At 43.1% G+C, this 14969-nt stretch overlaps 1 protein-coding gene across 2 annotated transcripts in view; it reads left to right on the top strand.

Annotated features, from left to right (window-relative positions):
* DPYD (dihydropyrimidine dehydrogenase) overlaps nt 1–14969 on the top strand; it is a 3199941-nt gene that overhangs the window by 107932 nt on the left and 3077040 nt on the right. The window lies entirely within an intron of this gene.

Here is a 14969-nt window from a genome sequence, read left to right as displayed (position 1 = left end):
GTTAGAATAAACACAGTCTACAACTTTACATCTGGGGGTAAAGGAAGTGATGTTGATGACAGAGGCGGCAGAGTGCACTCTAACTCTCAAGTATATGACATGTCAGTCCATTGGGCACTCACATGAACCACATAAGCCCTTCTCCATTGGGCTGCAGCACATACCAAAAATGCATTATAAATTAATTTGAAACAAAGCTCATCTAATTGTATTTTCTGATTGTGACATGAGTGGAAAAGTGTGCACCTGAACTGTGAAATAGAAATGGAATACGCACTGGTGTCACAATTTCTGTTGATACACTGGCGACAGTATAAAAGTCAGATGCCATTGGTCAAGGCTGTCAACAGTGCGAACATTAATGTTGCACCAGTAGGATTAGAGTGAAACACCAGCAGATATATGAGGATTTACAGGTTTATTTTTTGGAGTCAAAATGATATGCCTTAAGGATGCTACCATATGATGTCCTGATGAAGACATCACTTTTAAATAACTGGAAAGGGGTTGAATCTTCAATGTCACAATGTCTTGACTTGTCATTAAATACACTATTCATGAACCCCAATGTTTGGAAAATGGCCCTCTCTGAAGGGTCACCCCAAACCTTTTGCCTTCCTCCTCCTCTTTTTCTGACCTTCTTGTTGCTAGCTTAAAGACTCTGAGCACTTTTCCACTGCTGACCCATGCTAAGGAGCATTTGTTTCTCCCCTAATCATTGTAACATTGGTATATCCACAATTGGCATATTTAATGAACTTGTAAGTCCCTTGTAAGGTGGTATACCATATACCCAGGACCTGAAAATTAAATGCTATTAGTAGGTCTGCAGCACTGATTGTGCCACCCACTTAAGTAGCCCTGTAAACATACCTCAGGCATGTGCATTAAATACTACTAGCGGACCTGCAGCACTGTTTGTGCCACCCACTTAATCAGCCCTTTAACCATGCATCAGACCTTCCAATGCAGAGCATATGGGTGTTGTTTTATTGCCATTTCAACTTGGCATTTAAAACCCTTTGCTAAGCCTTAAACTCCCCTTTTATTACATATGTTACCCCTAAAAGTAGGTGTTAGGTAGCCAGTAGGGCAGGGTGCTATCTAACTAAAAGGTAGGACATGTACTTTTATGTTTTACATGTCCTGGTAGGGAAAAACTCCCAAAGTCGTTTTTCACTACTACTCCTAACGTAAGCCAGTATTAAGAATTCCTTAACAAACTTTCAAGCTGTAATTTCTGATCAGAAAGGAGTAACTGTATCACGTTTCATATAATTTGAATAGTAATGATAAATCCTCTTTACTTTGATATTTGGATTTAACATGACTATTTTTGAAATGTCACTTTTAGAAAGTGGGCATTTCTCTGCTTTTATTGCTCTGTATGCCTGCAGCCTGTCTCCAAAACACGTCTGGGGTGGGTGACAGCTATACTTTCTGCATTCAATCTATACAGCCACAAACACAGGAATGTTAGGTGTGTCTTAGCACTCATCTGCATTCTGATGGCTCTTCCTGTTCAGGCCGGGTAGAGTGGAGCTGGCACTTACACCTGAATGGGGAGTCGGGGCAGAGGAAGAAAGTGCCTCTGTGCACTTTAAATACCCATATTTGAATTTCCCTCTACTTCAAAGGCACATTTGGGTATAAAAACATGATCTCTGACCCTACTTAATCAGTACACTACTGGACCTGTGAAGAACTCTGCTAGGAATAAGAATTTCTGTCCTACAAGGAATGACACTCTGATGGACTGCTTTACAGGAAGGACTGCGGTCTGCCTTGATGAGTTACCCTGCTGCCTGCTGATCTCTGCCCTGCTGAGGAAGGACTGGGCCCCCTCTCATCTGAACCCAGTATGACTCCACAGGCTTGTTGGCTTGCACCCCTTTCTCCTGCAGTCTGAGGGACATAAAAGACTACCTGAAACCAGCACCTGGAATGTGTCTGCTGTGAGCCCTGCTATGCCGAATGGTGTCAATCCAGTCCTGGGCCCCTGGAAGTGAGTATCTGTGCTGCAACTCAGGAAAATCAATTTATCAACAAGGTTGCACCTCTTGGAACCAGTGCATTCCCTCTCTATGCCAAAGCATTGCAGCTGTCATCTTGCTGACTGCCCAATGCCTCATCCCTGGATTTCAACGCATCTTTGACCTTGTGCAGCTCAGCTTCAATGCTTTGCTCCAACCTAGTGGTTCAATGATGACATCTAAAACTCTCTGATCTTTGATGCGGCCTTAACAGTGCGCTGCTCAGAACCAATGGATCGCCTACATCTCCTCGATCGACAGCAACGCATCTCCTTCTCTGCTCCACGCACTGAGTTGTGAAAATTGACACTTCTTCCATCCAAGGTACTTTCTCGGAGGCCCCTATGTGGGTTCTGTATCTGGCCTACCCTCCATTGTGGTCAGCTTGAATTTTGGGTTTACCTCAGTCTAGAGCAACCTCAAGTAACCTTTTAGAGCTATTGACTTCTAAGCACTATTTTTGGTTTGTTTTTTTAAATTCAAATCTCCAATTCTACCTATTGGATTTTTGTCATTTTGGTCCTGTTTTCCTCCTAAAAATAATATCTATTTTTCTGACCCTGTGTGGAGTACTTTGTGATGTTTTCATTCCGTTACTCTGTATATATGTATGTATGTGTGTGTGTGTGTGTGTATATAGATAGATAGATAGATAGATAGATAGATACAGATATACGTTATGTATGTGCACATATTATTCTACACTTAAAATGCTTGCACGTCATTCTATAGTTTCTATAAGATTCTTATGAGTCTCTGTTTTTATTTTATCTATCACAAGTAACTATTGTCTTAACTATCTACAAGCATTTCACTATTGAAATATTGAGGAAAGATAAAATAATTGTATAAAAGTACACAAATAAATTAACTTCAAATACTGTTTATGCGATACAATTTTAAATCTCAATATATTATTTAACTTAAGCATATATCCCCTTACCTTGTAATCATGTATCTATATATTCATTACTTTAGTCCGACTGCCCAAGAGAGAAAAATAATTACCTCTCGAAAGCTTTACTCTGTCTCACCATCACCTTATACCTCTGTCAATATGTCCTGTGTCTCCACTTTGTGACTCATCCCAAACCCATCCTACTACTATGATCTACAAAATACCCCTTCCAAGAATCTTCCCTTCTGGCTCATCCCAAACTTCAGTTTCCTACTATGATCTCCTAAACACTCTTGCTAAATTCTCACTCATGTATCTCTCTCTTGACTCATCCCAAACCGCATTTTACTACTATGATCTACCTAACTCCTTTCAACAGACCTTTCCCTCCTCCATCTCTCCTTTACTCTTGCCAAACCCCATCTTAGTACTATGATCTCCCAATTAACTCTTCTGGATACTTCCCTCCTCAATCCACCACTAATCCTTTTGGGTTCCAGAGTAGCATGCTACTTGACGAAAAGCGCTTTGATGCCTCATCAAGGGTAGTAAGCACTATATAAATACAATTACTATGTGTGTTGCACAAATACTTTACAAATTGCCTCTTAAGATAAGCCTGAATGCTCTGTGCCAAGTTACTAGGGGGTGAGCACAGGCTATCTCTAAGTGTGTATCTGACTAGAGTGGTGGTTCTGCTTGTACAGGGTGCATACTCTAACAAACAGAAACCCCAGTTCTAACACCACCTTAATGCATAGTTGGTCAGTGTTATGTCATTTATCAGTATGTCATTGATATACTAAAGGATTTTGATTGTAACTAGCACTTGAATGTGTTCCATACATTAATTAAAGGTAATTGGGTTGGTATCTCTAGAATGATCACCTGTTGACTAGTTGTTTATGAGATATTCAGTTACCTGTCTGGATGAGATGCTATTTATTAGACTGATAGCAGGGAAGCCATCAAAGTAATTTCTCTGAGTCCCATGTACCTTTCTAGTATGTGTGTCTGGGCCTGATGATTTATGCAATCAAAAACCTCAAAGAAGTTGAGCAGAAACAGCAGTCAGGGATTACGTTTGTCAGAGGAAATACATTGGTTGTGTCTTGGACTGGTGGTCAGGAGGAAGGTCGTTGTTTTTATTGATGCTGGCTGGGCAGCGGAATGTTTTTTTATGATGAACAGCCTGTGTGCCTGAAAATTGCAAGATCATTAAGGATTGATTAATTCAGATTTGGCCAACTGTGTCTCCCAGTTAAACAAAGACACTGGTTCCCAGTTAAACAAAGAATACAGTTTGAACTCTGTTACATGTGTTTTAAGAACTTAAACAACTTAATGTCAGAATTTAAGAAGTGTGTTTCGTCACAGAATCTGGTCAACGTGCTCCATTTTGTTAATGATTCCAAGACATAGAAAGTGTACATCTGGTGGCCGAGGCATTTCGGTTGCAGCCTTTAACAGTCGGAATCTTTTGCAAAGCAATGTTTGATCTCTGACTGATACTTCTTACATTAAAAAAAAAAGACTGAAGAAAGACCTGGCTTTTTAAACAAGGGTATGAGGCTTATAGAATCGGTTTATGACCCTCCGATAAGCTGGTCACCTCACTCCAAGAGACCTATGGTAGATATGCGCTCTATAAGTTCACATTAACATAACACCTGTAAGTATTTTAGAGAGGATGTCTTGAGTTAAGGAGACATTGGTGATGCTGACTAAGGTACATGCATATTTCAAATCAAATTGCATGAATGTAGTTCTCAATACACAACGAGAGAGTATGTGGGAGGGGGGGAAGAGAACACAACCGTACTCAGCTCCCAAAATAACTGCAAAAACACAAAAAGGAGTACGGGGTTCTTTTATTACAACGAGGGATGGATCTATGGTGCATCAGTTGTGCCACCAGATCCCTCGTGGTCCTCTAATGGAGGTGGGGTATCAGTAAGCTGTGGTACTGCAGAGGGTCTGGAGAACAGGGGGGGGGGGTTCCTTTACGGACTAGGTGGTCTCACACACTATATAGTGTCATGCTTCATCATATGACCACCTAGCCCCACCCAGGTGCCACCTGGGCGGACTCAACCTCACTGTTAAAGGAACAGGAGGGAGTGCGTAAATTAATTCTGGTTCTGGAAATAGAGGGATCCAGCTAATCTAAGGAATAAAAACGCCTTAACAGATACCTGTATAAGTATTTAATAAAAGGTTCTGATTGGTGTGGTTAAAAAATGGAGATTGGGACACCTCTGTGAGACTCACAGAGTCACCTATCTAGGAAGTAAAAGCTGACATGTTTCTGCCCTCAGTAATGAGCTCTGGAAAGTCTTGGGGCATTCATCAGGGCGAAGGATCCCTACTACTCACGCTAAGAGTATGAGAAAAACACGGTACTGTGAGTAAAAAATGAGAAGGGGCCTACCTTGCCAGGAAACTACCTGGTGGGGGCCCTGTGCCTAGAGGCAACTGGCCTCTGGTGTCCAGGAGAGGGAGTTTCCCCTTATAGTCAGACATGCATCAAAGGAGGCGCTCACTGTGCACCTAAACCGTCCTCTCCCAGGATGTAGTTCTCACAGGTACCAGTCTTTAGAGAAGTGAATATATTGTACAATACATGCTTTAAAATACTTTGAAGTCAGTCCAACTTGTAAAGGTGTGTGTTGGGTTGAGGGTGTAGAGGTCATTGTCTGTTCTGTGCTAATGATGTGAAATTTGATTTCACATCAGTGATTCATTCTTTAAGAACTGGTTGAAACAGTGACACTTGGGTCTTTCACCATTCCTGTTTATGCTTATGTATGAATTATTTGGTGATTGGTGAGTATTTTCTCTTGCTGATGCATTGGGAATATCTGAGCGAAGGTGGGTGTATTATGATGGATTTTCTTTTCATTGTACCAGCCTGAATGTGTTGCCTCTGATGTGGTGGCCTTTGTAATGTGTTGTATGGTGTCCATTATATGAAGGATCTCAATGAATGTTCTTTTGATTTTCATTTTTGCTGCGATGCTAGGGATGTTGATGTCAAAAGGAAAAGTGTATTGATGTTATACATGGGTCAAGTTGTATTTCTTTAACAACATACTTTACTGGGTCCTAGAACTTTGTAGGTAAAGTGGGCCTAGAGTACTTTTGAATGATGGTGAGGACATATATTGTCTTCTGGGTGTATCCAGTGTGTTGTACCCTATTGTCTATGTAGATGACGATGTTAAAGATGGGCATGGCTGTACAGGTGATCCTGGTTCCTGAACATTCCACCAAGACTGCATTCAGTAATGTCCATGCAGGGAGTACATTTAAATATGCATTGATGAAGATGGGGCCTAGTGTTTGCTCATGGGGATTTTGGTGGTTGTTGCTGGGATTAGAATGCAACTGTTGTATTAAGCTGTGTGAGCATACTAAGATCCGGTGTATTTGTGCAGGAGAGTGTGGGGGCAGAGTCTGGCCCACACACATAGTGGTGGCTAACCTTAGAAGCAAAAGGTAGCAGATTACAAAATCTAGATGTGTTTTATTTTCAGTGTCTTTTTTTTTTTTGCAAATCAATTTCTCAATTTCCATCAATTTCTGTGGTTTGAAAAATCCTCTTTCTAAACGTCCATGCTTTAATGTACACTACACAAATATGCAACTACATCCACGCATATGGTTATGCAGCTCACGGGTAATAAAAAGATAATCAGATTTACAGCAGACACATGATTAAGTATCATTTAAACTCATTGTCGATATGCTTTTCCTTATTAAATCTTAATCCTTAACTGATGCTACTGGTCCCTGAAGTAGTTTTGAATCCTCCTTTTGTGAGAAGCTTTGTCACAGACGCTCTTCCTGTCACTGCCTCTGTGCTTTTGTAGCATTGAGTGCCAGCATTTCATAATGTTCAAAAATTTAAAAGGCAATACAACATGCCTAGCTATCATGTCTACAATAGCTTTTGTTAGCCCATGTGTGATTCATAGAGGTCCATCAATTGATTACTCCGTGGCTGAATGAGTAGCTCTACTAACAAGAGCAGCATATGAGATAAAGTTGTTAATTTTACATACGCTCAGTCTCTCAATGAAGATTTTTATTCAAGTTTGGTCGATGGCGTACTCTGCTATAACACCGTGGATGCTGTATCCACTGTATTATAAGTGATTTATAGCCCATGACACTTGTAATGCGGCAGGCGGTATATCTATCAAGTTTTAATGGAGTGTCACATCCACAAAACTCCAAATTAGCATTTATGATTTTCTTCAACATGTACCTGTAATCTTTTGTAGGGATTGGCCATCTTTTTGTGTTTAAGAAATTGGGTTGTTGATTGAGGAAGGTGAAACCTTATTCAAGAGACAACCACAATCCTGGTTAGGGTTATTTTCACAAGGAATTCTCAAATTAGCCTGTGCTCAACCCTCTGGTAGCTTGCCACAGAGCAGTCAGGCTTCATTTAGAGGCAATGTGTAAAGTATTTAAGCAGCACTTTAAACAGTAATAAAGAAAAACCCACACCACATTAGAAATGTATAGTTCATTTTGAAAAATAAATCAAGACCAAAATGGAACCAGAGATATACCGCCTTTGAGATTCCAGAGAGTATAGCGCCAAAAAGTACAAAGCGCCAACTGTGGATATTTGGCCAATCTGGATTAGGACAAGGTCACAAATTCAGGCCAACTGCAATGGAGCTAAGGCAGACTAAAAGGTCCCAGTTAGGCCCGCTGAAGAAGAGCATGTTAAATCATGGTTCCATAGAATTGTGGTGTCCCATGATGAGGATGTGTCGTGGAGGAGATGCGAGGACAGAGTTAGAGATCTGTTGTCCAGCACTGATTCTGAGGGGGTGCATAGCTGTAGTATGGAGTCTGCATCATCTTCAAGGATGCTGTCGATGAATGGAGCTTGCAATGTGGAGTCCTGCAACAAGAATGCGTCGTGCACAGATGGATTCCGAACAGATTGTGAGACTTGCAATGTGAAGCTTTGCATCATCGAAAAGGCTGCCGTCGACAAGAGGCTTGCGTCGAGAAGGCCTGCATCGAAGATGTGTTACAGAGCGTGGTTCTGATGAGCCTGTGGCGCAAAATCCTTTTGCTGGGAAAGTCCATGCAGCAGAGGCGATGCATTGGTTCTGCTCGAGGTTGGGCTGCACAGCAGAGGACAAAGGTTGTTTCTGCTGGATCCACAGAAAGGCTGGGAAAACACCTTCAGGCCCACTTCCAAGGGTGAAGGACTGGGGTGACAGCGTTTGGCAGGGTAGGACTGACAGATGGCAGAGTCTAGGTACTGGACTCAATATGGTTGGAGCACTCTGTCCCTGAGGAGCTTGTCAGGAGGCCAGCCAACTAGCTCTTTGAGTCACTGAGGTGGTTCTCAGGTCAACAGATACAGGTCCAGTACTTCCCACTCTGGCAAGGGGGCAGTAGGTCAGCACAGCAGGGAAGTTGTTCTTTAAAGCAGAAGCCCAGCATTTCTTTCAGCAGCACAATAGTCCTTCTTCCTGGCAGTCTTCCACTGACCCAGAGGTGTACTGAAGAGTTGGGTTCTGAAGTCCAATGTTTATACCTGGTAACCACTGTGAACTGAGAAAAGTTTCTAGAGGTTTCTACCCCCCAGAGATGCTTGAAATGTCCTGTTCCCTGCCCTGGCCACAGGTTAACTGGAGTCATAACAGACTAGTGTGAAATCCTTTGTACCAGTGCCTAAACAGGGAGTTTGTGATGTAAAAGTGTGGTATGTGGCAGCTCCCCCTCTTCTTAACTCAGAGTGGGCAAGCCTGCCAACAACTAGCATCCCTTTGTCTCATAGTCTGGGAGCAATACACAAAGTGTAATTGCCAGCTACACCTAGTGATGTGACTCAGTTTTGCGGACATTAGAACTTTGTGCACCTTGCCCCTTGCTAAACCTATGTAAAGTGTCTGTTCCCCCTTTAAACATGTTGAAATTGGCTTGAGCCTGATTGACACAAATAATAAGCCCATAGTATATTCCACAGAAATACATCTGGAATGGAAAGTTAAATGCCGCCTGTAGACTGCAGCACCTATTATGCAATCCACTACAGTGTCAGTGAAAATGTTGCTTCATGCCTACCCTGTGTAGCCTTACAGCAGCAGTTTGAACACTGCTTCACAGACCTGTCATAATCTCCTTTTTGACTTTTATGAAGTCCTGGTTTCAAATATTAAATCAGTCACCCCAAAGCACATATTGACGCCTACAAGGTAGAGTGAATCCTATTTAAGAATGGAATGTGTGTGACAATAAAAATGGCATGTTTCTCTAGTTACTAGGTGTTCGAAATGTGGTCTTTGGTTGGCAGTCAGGTTACCCCCTGTCCAAGCAATGACCCTCACTCTAATCAGGGTAAGTCACACACAATCCAAATTACCCTATGCCCACCCTCTGGTAGCTGGGCACTGAGCAGTCAGGCTTAACTGTGAAGGCAACGTGTAAAGTATTTGTGCAATAAATCATACAATAACACCACATAGCACCACAAAAATACACCACGTACTGTTTAGAAAAATATATAATATTTATCTGGATAAATGCAGGTTAAAACAATTAAAATGTAATAAGTATATGTTCAGATATCACTGTAAACGTGACTAAAGTGTATTAAGGGGGTCATTACGACCTCGGCGGTCTTGGAAAAAGACCGCCGAGGCCGCGGGAGACAGAATACCGCCATTGCTGGCGGTATTCCTGTCTCCCTATTATGGTATTTCCGCTGGGCCAGCGGACGGTAACAGTGTTACCATCCGCTGGCCCAGCGGAAATGTCACATCAACATTGCAGCCGGCTCATAATAGAGCCGGCGGCAATTCTGATGTGCAGCGGGTGCAGTAGCACCCATCGCGCATTTCACTGCCCGAAATTCGGGCAGTGAAATGAGCGATGGGGCTATGCCTGGGGGCCCCTGCACTGCCCATGCCACGTGCATGGGCAGTGCAGGGGCCCCTAGGGGCACCCCAAGTCCCCTTACCGCCAGCCTTTCAATGGTGGTGTTTACCGCCACGGACAGGCTGGCGGTCGGGGACTCATAATCCCCAGGGCAGCGTAATGACCCCCTAAGTCTTTTAAAAGTAAACAAAGTCTCTTTCACACACAAAGTACCTGGTTCATGTGAAAAATCTTTGCAAAGAATCATAGAGGAGATGCGTGGAAACAAAGAGGTGTGCATCGATTTCGCGGCGATGCGTGGTTTAGTTTTCACGCAGGGATGGCTGTGCGTCCTCTTCGGGTTGTGGGGTTTTCGGACGCCCCTGGGACAATGCATGGATTTTCTGCGCTGGCAGGATGAAGTCACAGGAGCTGCATCGATTCGGTGGGCGTTGGGTTGAATTTTCTACCGCACGGCAGGCGATACATCGATTCCTCTCTGGAAGTCGGGCTGCGTCGTTCTCGCTCAGCTGTGCGTCGATCCGATGGGCGTGTGTCAAATTTCCGGTCGCTATGCTGGCGCTGCATCGATCTTCTCGATGCAAAGTTGGACTGCGTTGTTCCGGTGCGGCGTGTGGTGAAATTTTCACCGCAGTGCAGGCTGTGTGTCATTTCTGGCAGGCTGCGCATCGAATTTCGCCGCACAAAGAGTCCTTCTTGTACAGATGAAGTCTTTTTGGTCCTGAGACTTCAGGGAACAGGAGGTAAACTCTATCCAAGCCCTTGGAGAGCATTTCTTCACCACAGCCAGAGAGCAGCAAGGCAGCAAACCTTCACAGAAAGCAGTCAGGTAAGTCCTTTGGGCAGCCAGGCAGTTCTTCTTGGCAGGATGCCGGTTCTGGTTCAAGTTTCTTCTCCAGGAAGTGTCTGTGTTGGTAGGGGCAAAGGCCCTGTTTAAATACCCAAATGTGCCTTTGAAGTGGGTGAGACTTCAAAGAGTGGCTTAGAAGTGCACAAGGTCCCCTTTCAGTTCAATCCTGTCTGCCAGGGCCCCAGTAGGGGGTGTGGCAGTCCTTTGTGTGAGGGCAGGCTACTGTCCTCCAACATGTAAGTGTCAGGCCCTCCACCCTCCCAGCCCAGGAAGACCCATTCAAAATGTAGATGTATGCAAGTGAGGCTGAGTATCCTGTGTTTGGGGTGTGTCTGAGTGAATGCACAAAGGAGCTGTCAACTAACCCAGCCAGACATGGATTGTAAGGCACAGAAAGATTTAAGTGCAGAGAAATGCTCACTTTCCAAAAGTGGTATTTCCAAAATAGTAATATTAAATCCAACTTCACAAGTCAGCAGGATTTTGTATTACCATTCTGGCCATACTAAATATGACCTTCCTACTCCTTTCAGATCAGCAGCTAGCACTCAATGTATGAGGGCAGCCCCAATGTTAGCCTATGAAGGGAGCAGGCCTCTGTCAGAGTCACCAGATCCTCGGGGTCTGTGCACATTCCCAACACTTCCACCACAAGACAGCTCCAATACTCTGATTAGAATTGTCACAGAGTCTAAGAGAGTCCAAGTGGGGAAAAAGGGAATAGGAAGGGAACAGCTGGGAAGGAGACCTGTAGGAAGCAAAACGGTTAAAACATACAATATCAAGATTATATCATATTAATCAGTACTAGGCTATGACTCTAAGCATTGTCATTCTGAAAACATGGACAACCTTAGCATAGACTTAAATAACTAGGCTTCAAGATGACTAGATGCCTGTGAGGGAATCAAGAAAGGATTAAATGCAACTTTCAAATTCAAGTATTATCTTTTGCATGAGGATCAGGAAATAATCTGAATGATTTCTAATCCATCATATGAATCGTGCTTGAGGAACTTATTATGTACATACAACATCACATCTAGAACACTAGCATTTTTTTTGTTTTCTCAAAATTGCAGGAACATGAATTGCGCACATTGCAGATTTTCACAAAGGTTGTAAATACCATGGAATGATTGTGCACCATGAATAACATTAGTTAGACTCAAGAAATAAATTGTGCGTCTTGCCGACTCGGAGGTCACCAAGGAAATGCCATGAAGTGGTAGCGCATAATGAACACTGTGATTTTAAACACAAGAAATTAATTGTGCGTATTGCCGATACGAGCACCCCCAAGTAAATGCCATGAAATGGTAACGCTCGCTGAGTAGCATGAGTTCAACACAAGAAATAATTGCGCATTCTGCCGATTCAAATGTCAGCCAATAAATGTCATGAAATGGTAACATACAGTGAATATCATGAATTAGACACAAGAAATGAATTGCGCATCTTGCTGATTCGAAGCCCACAATGTGAATGCCAAGGCATGGTGGCGCACATTGAATATCATGAACTAAACACAAGAAAAGGAATTGCGCAACTTGCCGATTCGAAGACTACTATATGAATAACAAGAAATGGTAGCGTACAAGGAATAACATGAATTACACACAAGAATTGAATCACGCGTCTTGCCGATTCGAATGCCACCATGTAACTGCCAAGAAATGGTAGCACACAATGAATATCAAGGGTTAAAGCATGAGGAACGAATCACGCTTCTTGCCGATTCGAATGCCACCATGTAACTGCCAGGAAATGGTAGCTCACAATGAATATCAAGGGTTAAAGCACGAGGAACAAATCGCGTGTCTTGCTGATTCGAATGCCACCATGTAACTGCCAAGAAATGGTAGTGCACAATGAATATCAAGGGTTAAAGCACGAGGAACGAATCGTGCATCTTGCCTATCCGAATATTAACATGTAAATGCCAGAAAAAACCCAGAGCATATTCACACGCACAAGGTAAAATCTCTCGACATGAAAATTAGGCCCAAGAGCTCGGATGCCTTCGAAAACGGGATCGGGGGCCCAGCCCGACCTCCGTCTTACCGCCCTGATCAAGGATCACCAATGTAAAAGAAGGGCAAAGGCCTGGAAGATAAAAGTAGGCCTCCGGAACATGAGCTCAGGAAGTTGCTGCTGCTCTGCACCGGGACCTCTTAATAGTGAGCACATGGAGCTGGGCTGACTCCCTTTTATAGAGTCTTAGCCCAGCCCACCAACCACACGAGGCATGCTGCAGGGAAAGCTTCTAGAAGGCCCTGGAAGGGGACCACACCCTGACACAGTCTGAAAGCCTGCAGCAGTACATTGCATGTGAACAGTATTTATATGCATGCTGAACATAAGTCTTCAGGATTGAACTCTGTAATGCAAAAGGTTAAACAACATCATATCAGCACAATGCATAAATTATGTTAGCTTGAAATTGTTAGGTTTTTTGCATTCTAGTCGCCCGTAGAGCGTGCACTGCCCTGATGTTGACAGCCTCACAGCACTGTAAAATAAATTTAGGAGTTTTAAACTACCAGGACATGTAAACTACACAGGTACATGTCCTGCCTTTGCCTACACAGCACCCTGCCCTATGGGTTACCTAGGGCATACCTTAGAGGTGTCTTATATGTAGAAAAAGGTGAGTTTTAGGCTTGGCAATTACTATTAAATGCCAAGTCAAACTGGCAGTGAAACTGCACACACAGGCCCTGCAATGGCAGCCCTGAAACAAGGTTAAGGGGGCTACTTAAGTGGGTGGCACAATCAGTGCTGCAGGCCCACTAGTAGCATTTAATCTATAGGCCCTGGGCACATATAGTGTACCCTAATAGGGACTTATAAGTAAATTAAATAGTCCAATTGGGTTTGATCCAAGGTTACCATGTTTAAGGGAGAGAGCATATGAACTTTAGCACTGGTTAGCAGTGGTAAAGTGTGCAGTCTTAAAACCATCAAAAACAGTATCTAAAAAGTAGAGGGAGGCAGGCAAAAAGTTAGGGGTGACCACCCTAAGGCTGTCAGGTCTCACACTAGGCCCAACATGACATTGCCACTGATCAGGCTTTATCTGGCACATAGGGAAAGTCAAAGTATAGATTATTCACTTTAATCTATAATTATGACCTGTAGCAGCTACAGACTTCATTTAAGTATTTGTTTATATTTAATACAAATGCAATATAATTGTGAAGTAGACTTTTTATTAAATGTTTTGGAAATATAGCTTTTTGGAAGTTACCTTTACCCTGCCTGAAGCTGCTTGAGGATAACGTGTTCTACCTCTCCTGCGACTGCCCAGCCTGTGCCTGACCTGAGTGAAGTGAGAAAGAAGTGAATGAGGTGCTCCAAGTGCAAGAAAAATGGCCTGGATGTGTGGTGGCATTTTTGTTTCCCTTGCAGGAAGGCCAGTTAGGATGGACCCAGGAACTTTGTTAATATCACTGAACACAAATTAGCTTGGATTCTCAAGACAGAGTGCTGGGGCGTGCGTAGGAAGCTGTCCAGAATCTGTTGCTTTGCCTTTCGACACTTAAACCCCAGATCTCAATTTGGGACTGACAGGCATTGTGGAAGACGCTCCCAGTGTTCCCTGTGTAGATCACATTCACTATCTGACACTGGAATGGCTATTATTTCATGCTGGGTCAATTAACTTTGGATCCCCTTTGGATCCTTTTCCAACAAAAGTTTGTAAAATGGCAAAATTGGTACTCCCATGCACTCTGTTGGAGGTTTGCAATGGTTTTCCAACCACTGCTTTGATACCTACTGAATGGAGAAGTGCATTCATTGTCCCACTGCTTAAAAAACATAATTCAGATCAATGCATTCTTTCAAACTATCAGCTTATAGCTCTCTCTTTGCTGTCAAATTCTTGGGAAACATGTGAATCAAATGTCCTTATTTTTCAGGAACAACATCACATTCTAGAGCCCATACAGTCTGATTTTTAACCAGACCATAGCACTGAAACTGCATTGTTTTTGGTCCTTGATGACCTGAGAATGGCAATGCATATGGCAGGATAAGGCAGAATCAGCTGACTTAGTACTCCTCAGTATGTCCACTGTATTCAACACAGTATCTCATTCCATCCTTTAACCACACTTGAGAAAGCCAGTATGCCAGTGATGTAATCCTGTTTAGAAGATAAACACCAATCAGTCTACCTCCTTTGCTATATGTCGACATACAAGGTCCAGGTACGTCGCAGGTGTCTGCTCTAAACACCAATAGAGCAGGGTGAATTGTATTTAAAAGGTAG

The sequence above is a fragment of the Pleurodeles waltl genome, chromosome 4_2, assembly GCF_031143425.1.
Source record: "Pleurodeles waltl isolate 20211129_DDA chromosome 4_2, aPleWal1.hap1.20221129, whole genome shotgun sequence".
Taxonomy (NCBI): Eukaryota; Metazoa; Chordata; class Amphibia; order Caudata; family Salamandridae; genus Pleurodeles; species Pleurodeles waltl.
The sequence above is the reverse complement of the archived record's forward strand: the minus strand, read 5'-3'. Positions and strand labels throughout refer to the sequence as shown.